Source organism: Salvelinus alpinus, chromosome 12 (genome assembly GCF_045679555.1).
Source record: "Salvelinus alpinus chromosome 12, SLU_Salpinus.1, whole genome shotgun sequence".
Lineage (NCBI taxonomy): Eukaryota > Metazoa > Chordata > Actinopteri > Salmoniformes > Salmonidae > Salvelinus > Salvelinus alpinus.
Window position 1 is genome coordinate 44,831,507 of NC_092097.1, and position 9,117 is coordinate 44,840,623.

The 9,117-nt window shown below is 40.4% G+C and overlaps 1 pseudogene; it reads right to left on the reverse strand.

Annotated features, from left to right (window-relative positions):
• Window positions 1-7,476: 7,476 nt before the first annotated feature.
• Window positions 7,477-9,117, reverse strand: LOC139535248 (E3 ubiquitin/ISG15 ligase TRIM25-like; annotated as a pseudogene).

Here is a 9,117-nt window from a genome sequence, read left to right on the forward strand (position 1 = left end):
AGCCGAGACAGTTGCTCCTGAACCTGGACATGCTCCCGCTCAAACCTACACACAGGACATATGACACACGTGAAAAACACAGCACATGTGACAGTGAAGATCTGTAGAGCAGGGGTGACCAACCTTCCTTTTTTTGTGATTAATTGTTTATTGATTTGAGGAACAGGGAAAAACACACGTAAAATGAAAAACAAAGGATGACCACTAACGTTACAGCACCATATTTTGATGACAGTAGATAGGTTTCCATCCAATTGGCTACAGACTTTCATGCGAATATTCTAAAATCAGCATAAAGAAAATATTCAGCCAGTGATGAGTTTCCACCAAACAGATTTGTTGTGGATAGAAATCAGTGTGTGATGATGTAGTGCACACAAAATGTACTTTTTAGCTAAAGTTTTCATGTACCGAATAAAAATCTACACTTCTTTGTGTTTATAGCATTTTCAACTCTACCGATAGTTTTGTGACAAACTGTTGCATTAAATATCAAATGTGTTTACTGTGGTCTTGGCACGTGTACAGCTGCTGGCAGACACAGTGTGGGTAGACAAGTCTAAGCGATTATTATTATTATGGATAAGCGCGAGAACATTTGTATTTGTCTGTTGGCATTTAGAAAATTGTACCGAAACTTCCTGTTTCCATCACAGCTGTTGTGTTTTTTTTTTACACGGTATAACTTTACTCACATAAAAACTGTGGATGGAAACATGGGTTGTGAGCAAATCTCAAATATACACCCATTTCCTATGTAGGGCAGCACTTTTGGCCTGGGCCCGCTTTCACAAAGCTTCCCAGAGTTAGAGTCATGATCCAGGATCAGTTTAGCATTTCAACCCATAATGAATAAGAGGGGGAGCTTGATCCTAGATCAGCAGTTCCACTGAGACTCCCCGTGAACACAGGCCCAGGTCAAAAGCACCCTAGTAGACTACGTAGGGAATAGGGAACCATTTGGAACATTTACAAGTTAAAAACAGCCATCACCATGACCCTTATTTAATCCCTGAACAGTAGCAGACCTAATTTAATGTGTTCCTCACTCTGTATAATTGATTTAAAAGACTGTCAATCTCCAATGATATCATAGTAAAGTTCAGAACATTACTGATATACTGAGTGGCAAATTAGGATTCATTTTTCATTGTTTAGTAAATAACATAAAGGACAAACGTGGGGCTTGTTTCCCGGACATCTCCATTAAGAATCTCCATTGATCATCCTTTTTAGTCTAGGACTAGGCTTAATCTGTGTCCGGGAAACCGACCCATATACAGTAGAAGTCGGAAGATGACCTACACTTAGGTTGGAGTCATTAAAACTCGTTTTTCAACCACTCCACTAATTTCTTGTTAAAACTTCTCTAGGGTATGTGGGACGGTAGCCATAGGCGGAAATCCCAGGGGGGACGGGGGGGACACGACCCCCCCATCCTGGGAAAAATATGATTTGTCCCCCCCAATCTATCACTGTAAACATAACTATGTAATTTCAATAATATTAATAATACGCAATGAAAGCAGTTGTGCTGATTATAGACACTTAATAGCGCCTTTTTAAGTTTCAAAAGATTGCGACCACCCCGCCCTTTGCCTCACAATGGTTTGATCCACTGCCAGTTCTTTAGCTGGCAAGGTAATAGAGGGTTCGTATCTACTGTCTGAAAGGCACATGTACGTAACTGACGTGAGGTTAATCCAGTCAATCGCGCCATAGCAATGTTTACATTTTTATGTTGGCAGGGTTCACACACTAGCTGAATTTGCAGAGCTAGCGCGCAAACTAAAGCAAACATTAACAAGCTAGCTAGTACCTATTCCATTAATGTGGCGTCGTCAAAGATGGAATCTTTGCTATCGTTAGTTTATTCCAAGATCAGCATGCAGCTGTAGTGCTTCAAAGTCCCTGTGATAAGGTTAGCGATAAACTGAAGTCCAAACTGAACAGAACTACACTCTCTTATACCATTGTCTTAAATATATTTAATGGTCTCGTTGCAAAAGCTAAATTGTCGCTAGTGAACTTTTTAAAATTTATTTTATTTCACCTTTTTTTTTTTTTGATTATAGCAAACACCACAGAAACGGAATTGGTGCTCGCTAGCTTTACAAATTCAGCTATTGTTGGAAGCCAGCCAATATGAAACAAACTATATTAAAATTAGAAAAGGTTGTAGCATATGTTGTGTAAATGTGTGTGTGTGCAGCTAGACCGGCCAGCCAGCCAGCCAGGTAGAAAAATGGCAGAAAAAAGTAAAAAGACGGACATCAGAGTATTTTTCAGTATACCAAAACGCAAAGTAAGAACTCTAGTAGCCTAATATCTCAAAGACGAGTTGATAAAATGTTCATAAGAAAGAAGTGAAATGCTAATGGAATGTTTCACAATGATGTCATTAGGGAGAGCAGGCAACAGATGGCAGAGCAGGCAACAGATGGCACACAGACAGCAGAGCTGGGGACAGATAGGCAGGGACAGGGAGTCTCAGGTAAGTTTGTTGAGTCTTTGTTTGGCAACATTATGAAAGGTTCTCAATTTTTTTAACTTGTAAAATAGGGACATAATTGGAAAATGCCATGGATACCCCCGCTCTCAACTTAAACTGATGACTAAACTAAGATTTGTTTATGGCAATGGTATTGCTGTTGTGATTAATTGTGTAGTTTTGGGTACCGGTAGTTAGGAGTACGGCAAACACCTTATTTCTTTTCTAGGAGACAGACTGAGTCTGTGAGGGTGGTGAAAGGGAAAGAGCCAGGGAGAGAGACTTCAGAGAACAATGTCACAGCCACGGCAGGACCAGGTGTCACCCTTGTTGCCAGCAGCACCAGTATAGGGGACAGTGGCACAGCATTGTCCAGTTACCTCAGTGATGGCACAAAACCATATCAGCCACACCCACAATTTTTGAACCGCAAACTCTTGCCAACAGAGTGTTGACGTTTCAAGAGGCCCCAAAGCACAGAATGAAATTCTGAACATCATGGCCATTACAATCATTCGAGGCATTGCAGCTGAGATTAGGTCTCTTCCGATTGTACAATTTTCATTAATTGTTGATGGTACTCAAGATGTCTCTGGTGCTGAACAGGAGAGTGTCTTTTTGCATTATGTTGACCATGACCTTGTCCCTCACGAGGAGTTTATTGGGCTATACAGGGTGTCGGAGACAACAGGTGAGGGCATTGCGAAAGTGGCAACTGAAGTGTTGTTGAGGCTCAATTTGCCCATGTCTGGCTTACGTGGGCAGAGTTACGATGGTGCCTCAAACATGGCAGGAAAATACACAGGTGCACAGGCAATTGTGAGAAGGCAGCAGCCATTAGCCCTCTATGTCCATTGTGGAGCACACTGTGTAAATCTGATTACACAGGCTGGCTGCTCAGCCTCCCCACTGATCCGGGATTCCCTTTCTTGGGTCCATCAGTTAGGTGTCCTCTATGGCCAGTCAGGAAAGTTTAAGAGCATGTTTGAATCAATTGTCACGTCCAAAGAAACACATCTGCCCACCCGGAAACCCCTATGTCCAACAAGGTGGACTGTGCGGAATACTGCTATTAGAGCTGTGCTAGGGCAGTATGAGCGGGTACTAAGCAGCCTAGAGGAGAGTAGTTTTTAGTACATGACAGTACACTTACAAATTATTTATTTCATGTTATTTTATTTAAAATTGCATACTTTGTGCGACATACTTGTCCATAGCTGGTGTTTGAAGAGTTGAGACACTGACTGAAGGATATTTTGTTTGATTTATTTGGGTTTTTCATTGAAGTAGTTATTTTGCTTTTAGAACTGTACTTATTTTAAGCTTTTTGTTCTTGTAAAGATATTGTAGTAGACTCAGGCCAGTGGCACATTTAATGACTATATAAATGTATCAGAAAAAGTCAAATTAAAAGGTCAATTCAATACGGAGACTAACTTTGTGATGGTTCTCAATGGAGATTATTTTAGATGAGATCACACCATGTTCATTGTATTTATGAAAACTACACCCATACAGTGTACAGTACCATTGCTACCTACTGGCCTTTCTTGATATTGCTAGTTGTAAGTACGAATACCTGCATACATACTGGACTGGTAAGGAGCACTGCTATAACTATTATTAGTAGTAGTATTATAATGATTTAAACATTTGAACAAGTTGGTTAAACCCTTCAGTTAACTACTGTACCTATCAATTATTCAGTTGTAGGAATTATGGTTCCTCAATATACATTTAACATATTACAACGTAGGCTATGTGTTACAGCACTACTTTTGGTGTCCCCCTCAGGAATTGCTCTTGAGAAAATGTAATGTAATTGTCCCCTCCAAGGTTGATATCAGATTTTCGCCCCTGACGGTAGCGTCCCACCTCGTCAACATCCAGTGAAACTGCAGGACGCCAAATTCAAAACAACAGAAATCCCAGAATTTAAATTCCTCAAACATACAAGTATTTTACACCATTTTAAAGATACACTTGTTGTAAATCCAGCCAAAGTGTCCAATTTCAAAAAGGTTTACGACGAAAGCACACCAAACGATTATGTTAGGTATGAGCCAAGTCACAGAAAAAGACAGCCATTTTTCCAGCCAAAGAGAGCAGTAACAAAAAGCAGAAATAGAGATAAAATTAATCACTAACCTTTGATGATCATCATCAGATGACACTCATAGGACTTCATGTTACACAATACATGTATGTTTTGTTCGGTAAAGTTCATATTTATATCCAAAAAACTGAGTTTAGACGGGACGCTACTGTCTCACTTGGCAAAAAGCCTGAGAAAATGCAGAGTGCCAAATTAAAATTAATTACTATGAAAATTACTATAAAATCAAACTTTCATTAAATCACACATGAAAGATACCAAATTAAAGCTACACTGGTTGTGAATCCAGCCAACATGTCAGAATTCAAATAGCATCGTATGCTTTCGCCGAAAAGCCTATTACCTGAGCGTAGCACCATTGTAAACAAAGAGAGATACGCATATTTCAACCCTGCAGGCGCGACACAAAATGCAGAAATAAAAATATCATTCATGCCTTACCTTTGACGAGCTTCTGTTGTTGGCACTCCAATATGTCCCATAAACATCACAAATGGTCCTTTTGTTCAATTAATTCCGTCGATATATATCCAAAATGTCAATTTATTTGGCGCGTTTGATCCAGAAAAACACAGGTTCCAACTTGCTCAAATGTGACGGCAAAATATCTCAAAGGTAAACTTTGCCAAAAAATGTCAAACTACTTTTGTAATACAACTTTAGGTATTTTTTAATGTTAATAATCGATAAAATTGTAGACGGGATGATCTGTGTTCAATACAGGATTAAAACCAACTAAAGCCAGCTTTCTGTTCACGCGCTTCGATCCAACAGGAAACCTAGAGTGACTCGACTTCAAGATGGCCGTACTTCTTCATTACACAAAGGAATAACCTCAACCAATTTCTCAGGACTGTTGACATCCAGTGGAAGCCGTAGGAACTGCACGCAGGTCGCTTAGAAATCTGGTTTCCCAATGAAATCTCATTGAAAAGAGAGTGACCTCAAAAAAAAATTATATTCGGAATGGTTTGTCCTCGGGGTTTCGCCTGCTAAATAAGTTCTGTTATTCTCACAGACATGATTCAAACAGTTTTAGAAACTTCAGAGTGTTTTCTATCCAAATCTAACAATATGCATATCTTATCTTCTGGGGATGAGTAGCTGGCAGTATGCTTTTCATCCAAACGTGAAAATGCTGCCCCCTACCCTAGAGAATTTTTAACAAACTATAGTTTTGGCAAGTCGGTTAGGACATCTACTATGTGCATGAAACAAGTAATTTTTCCAACAATTGTTTACAGACAGATTATTTCACTTATAATTCACTGTATCACAATTCCAGTGGGTCAAAAGTTTACATACACTAAATTGACTGTGCCTTTAAACAGCTTGGAAAATTCCAGAAAATTATGTCATGGCTTTAGAAGCTTCTGATAGGCTAATTGACATCATTTGAGTCAAGCTTGTATTTCAAGGCCTTATGCTTGACATCATGGGAAAATCAAAAGAAATCAGCCAAGTCCTCAGAAAACAAATGGAGACCTCCACAAGTCTGGTTCATCCTTGGGAGCAATTTCCAAATGCCTGAAGGTACCACGTTCATCTGTACAAACAATAGCACGCAAGTATAAACACCATGGGACCACGCAGCCATCATACCGCTCAGGAAAGAGACCCGTTCTGTCTCCTAGAGACGGACTTGGTTGGTGCGAAAAGTGCAAATCAATCCCAGAACAACAGCAAAGGACCTTGTGAAGATGCTGGAGGAAACAGGTACAAAAGTATCTATATCCACAGTAAAACGAGTCCTATATCGATATAACCTGAAAGGCCGCTCAGCAAGGAAGAAGCCACTGCTCCAAAATCGCCATAAAAAAAGCCAGACTACGGTTTGCAAATGCACATGGGAACAAAGATCGTACTTTTTGGAGAAATGTCCTCTGGTCTGATGAAACAAAAATAGAACTGTTTGGCCATAATGACCATCGTTATGTTTGGAGGAAAAAGGGGGAGGCTTGCAGGCTGAAGAACACCATCCCAACCGTGAAGCGCTGGGGTGGCAGCATCATGTTACAAAAGCGCTGGGGTGGCAGCATCATGTTAGCATCATGTTACAAAATAGATGGCATCATGAGGAAAGAAAATTATGTGGATATATTGAAGCAACATCTCAAGACATCAGTCAGGAAGTTAAAGCTTGGTCGTAAATGGGTCTTCCAAATGGACAATGACCCCAAACATACTTCGAAAGTTGTGGCAAAATGGCTTAAGGACAAGAAAGTCAAGGTATTGGAGTGGCCATTGAAAAGCCCTGACCTCAAACCTATAGAAAATTTGTGGGCAGAACTGAAAAAGCGTGTGCGAGCAAGGAGGCCTACAAACCTGACTCAGTTACACCAGCTCTGTCAGGAGGAATGGGCCAAAATTCACCCAAATAATTGTGGGAAGCTTGTGGAAGGCTACCCGAAACATTTGACCCAAGTTAAACAATTTAAAGGCAATGCAAACCAAATACTAATTGAGTGTACGTAAACTTATGACCCACTAGGAATGTGATGAAAGAAATAAAAGCTGAAATAAATCATTCTCTAGTATTATTGAAATTTCTCATTCTTAAAATAAAGTGGTGATCCTAACTGACCTAAGACAGGGAATTGTTACAAGGATTAAATGTCAGGAGTTTAAATGTATTTGGCTAACGTGTATGTAAACTTCCGACTTCAACTGTAGGTTAGTTAGAAAGTAAGTACCTGTTCCTTGACAGCGAGGAAAATGTATTTGTGACAGAGAACCAATTGAGAAAGATATCAATTGTTCTGAATGCTATAGCCAACCAATATACATAAAAAGCATACATCATGATGAATGTGAACATACAAGATTAAAACATTGCATTTGGTAAAATATGAATACATTACATGTTTATTCATTAAATCTCTGAAGATCAAATGAGTCAGAAAAAAATTGTGTACAGAAAAACAGAACAGAATGAATCATCACAATTGTGGACCGTCACCATCAGCATGACTAGCATCTATACGGCTCCTACCAGTTTACACAGCTCAGCAGTACCACAGAGACGAAACTCAGGATAGAGGGGCTGAGTGAATGTGGTCTGGACTCTGGAGGAGGGTCATTGTGTCAGAAATGCTGTAGGACAGAGTATCTGCCTTATGGTCCAGGTACACTCCTACTCTGGAGGACTGAGGACCTGATACTTTAGTCCCTACATTGTGTCTAAAATGATAACCACCACTAATGAAAACTGAACTTCAGGACTTGTCATTTTGTCCAAATGCATTACCACTCCTTGTTCTGCTGTCTTTATACGAGACTGCTGCAAAAACCCACTTCCCACTCCACTCCACCTCGTCCAGACAGACTCTCCCAACATAGCACCATCCGGGTGTTTATGAATCTGTCTGGATGATCAGGATATGGTTGTGCATGGAGTGTAGAGGTCACCTTTCTGTTCCCATCAGACATAGAGAGTTCTCTCTGTGTTGTGTTGGAGTCCAGAGTAAGCTGACAGGCATATTGTAAGAAGCGTTCTCTGGTCTTGGGCTCTGGAGGCAGTAAACATCGTTTTTCAGTCCTCTCTGCTGCAGCTGACACTGCATCATGGCCTTTATGTTCATCCATTGTACAAATATAACAAACCCACTGCTGATCGGTAGGGCAGTAAATATCCAGCAGTTTGTCATGACGAGAGAAGATCTTCTCCTGTATATGTGTGGTGGCTTTGACCAGATTGTGTTTCTTTAGTCCAGGAATATCAGTGAGGCTGGAGGTGAGTCTCACAGCAGTCACCAGACACACCAGACAGGACATGAGGGCTTTCTGCTTACTGGTCCCAGTGCAGAAATCACATGCCACATCTCCAGGTCCAGCATAGCACAGAGCAGAACAGGGAGCAGCCTGGAGTCCTATCTTCTTTAGTTTTTCTACCACCTCAGCAAACATGTTATTTTTCTTCAGAGCAGGCCTTTGAGTGAAGGTCTGTGTGCAATTGGGGCAGCAGCCTTCAATACAGCTCCTACAGTAATGTGTTCACAGTTAATAGTAACCAGCTCCTTCAGTATATCCAGACAGACAGAACAACAGAACTGGTCCTGGTCCAGCAGAACTCCCTGTTGAGACATTTAAACTGTTGTAGTTCACTCGCAAACAGACAGACGACACAGAGACTCAGATCAGTTTTGTTTGCTCAGAAGAGAGTTTGTAGGAGGGGGAGGGACTTCCTAGTTCTGCCAGAGGAGTAGGGTTAAAGGGAGCGAGTGAGGGAGGTAAGGGAGAGAGAAAGAACTACATGCATCTTCAAGAGAGGACAGAGATTTGTGTTCCTAGGATAGGCCCCTTAATATGGAAACAATCAAATAATGAACCTACTCAAATGTGAGTTGTTAGACTTTGAACAACACCTACTTCATATATTTTAAGGTTGTGTAAAAAAGGAAACCCTGATAAAATCTAAGGGAAACACTTTCTATGAAGTACATGTATAATGATTTATAACATCCTTTTTAATGCCTTATAATACAATTCTAATGTATTCTGCAACTGACTA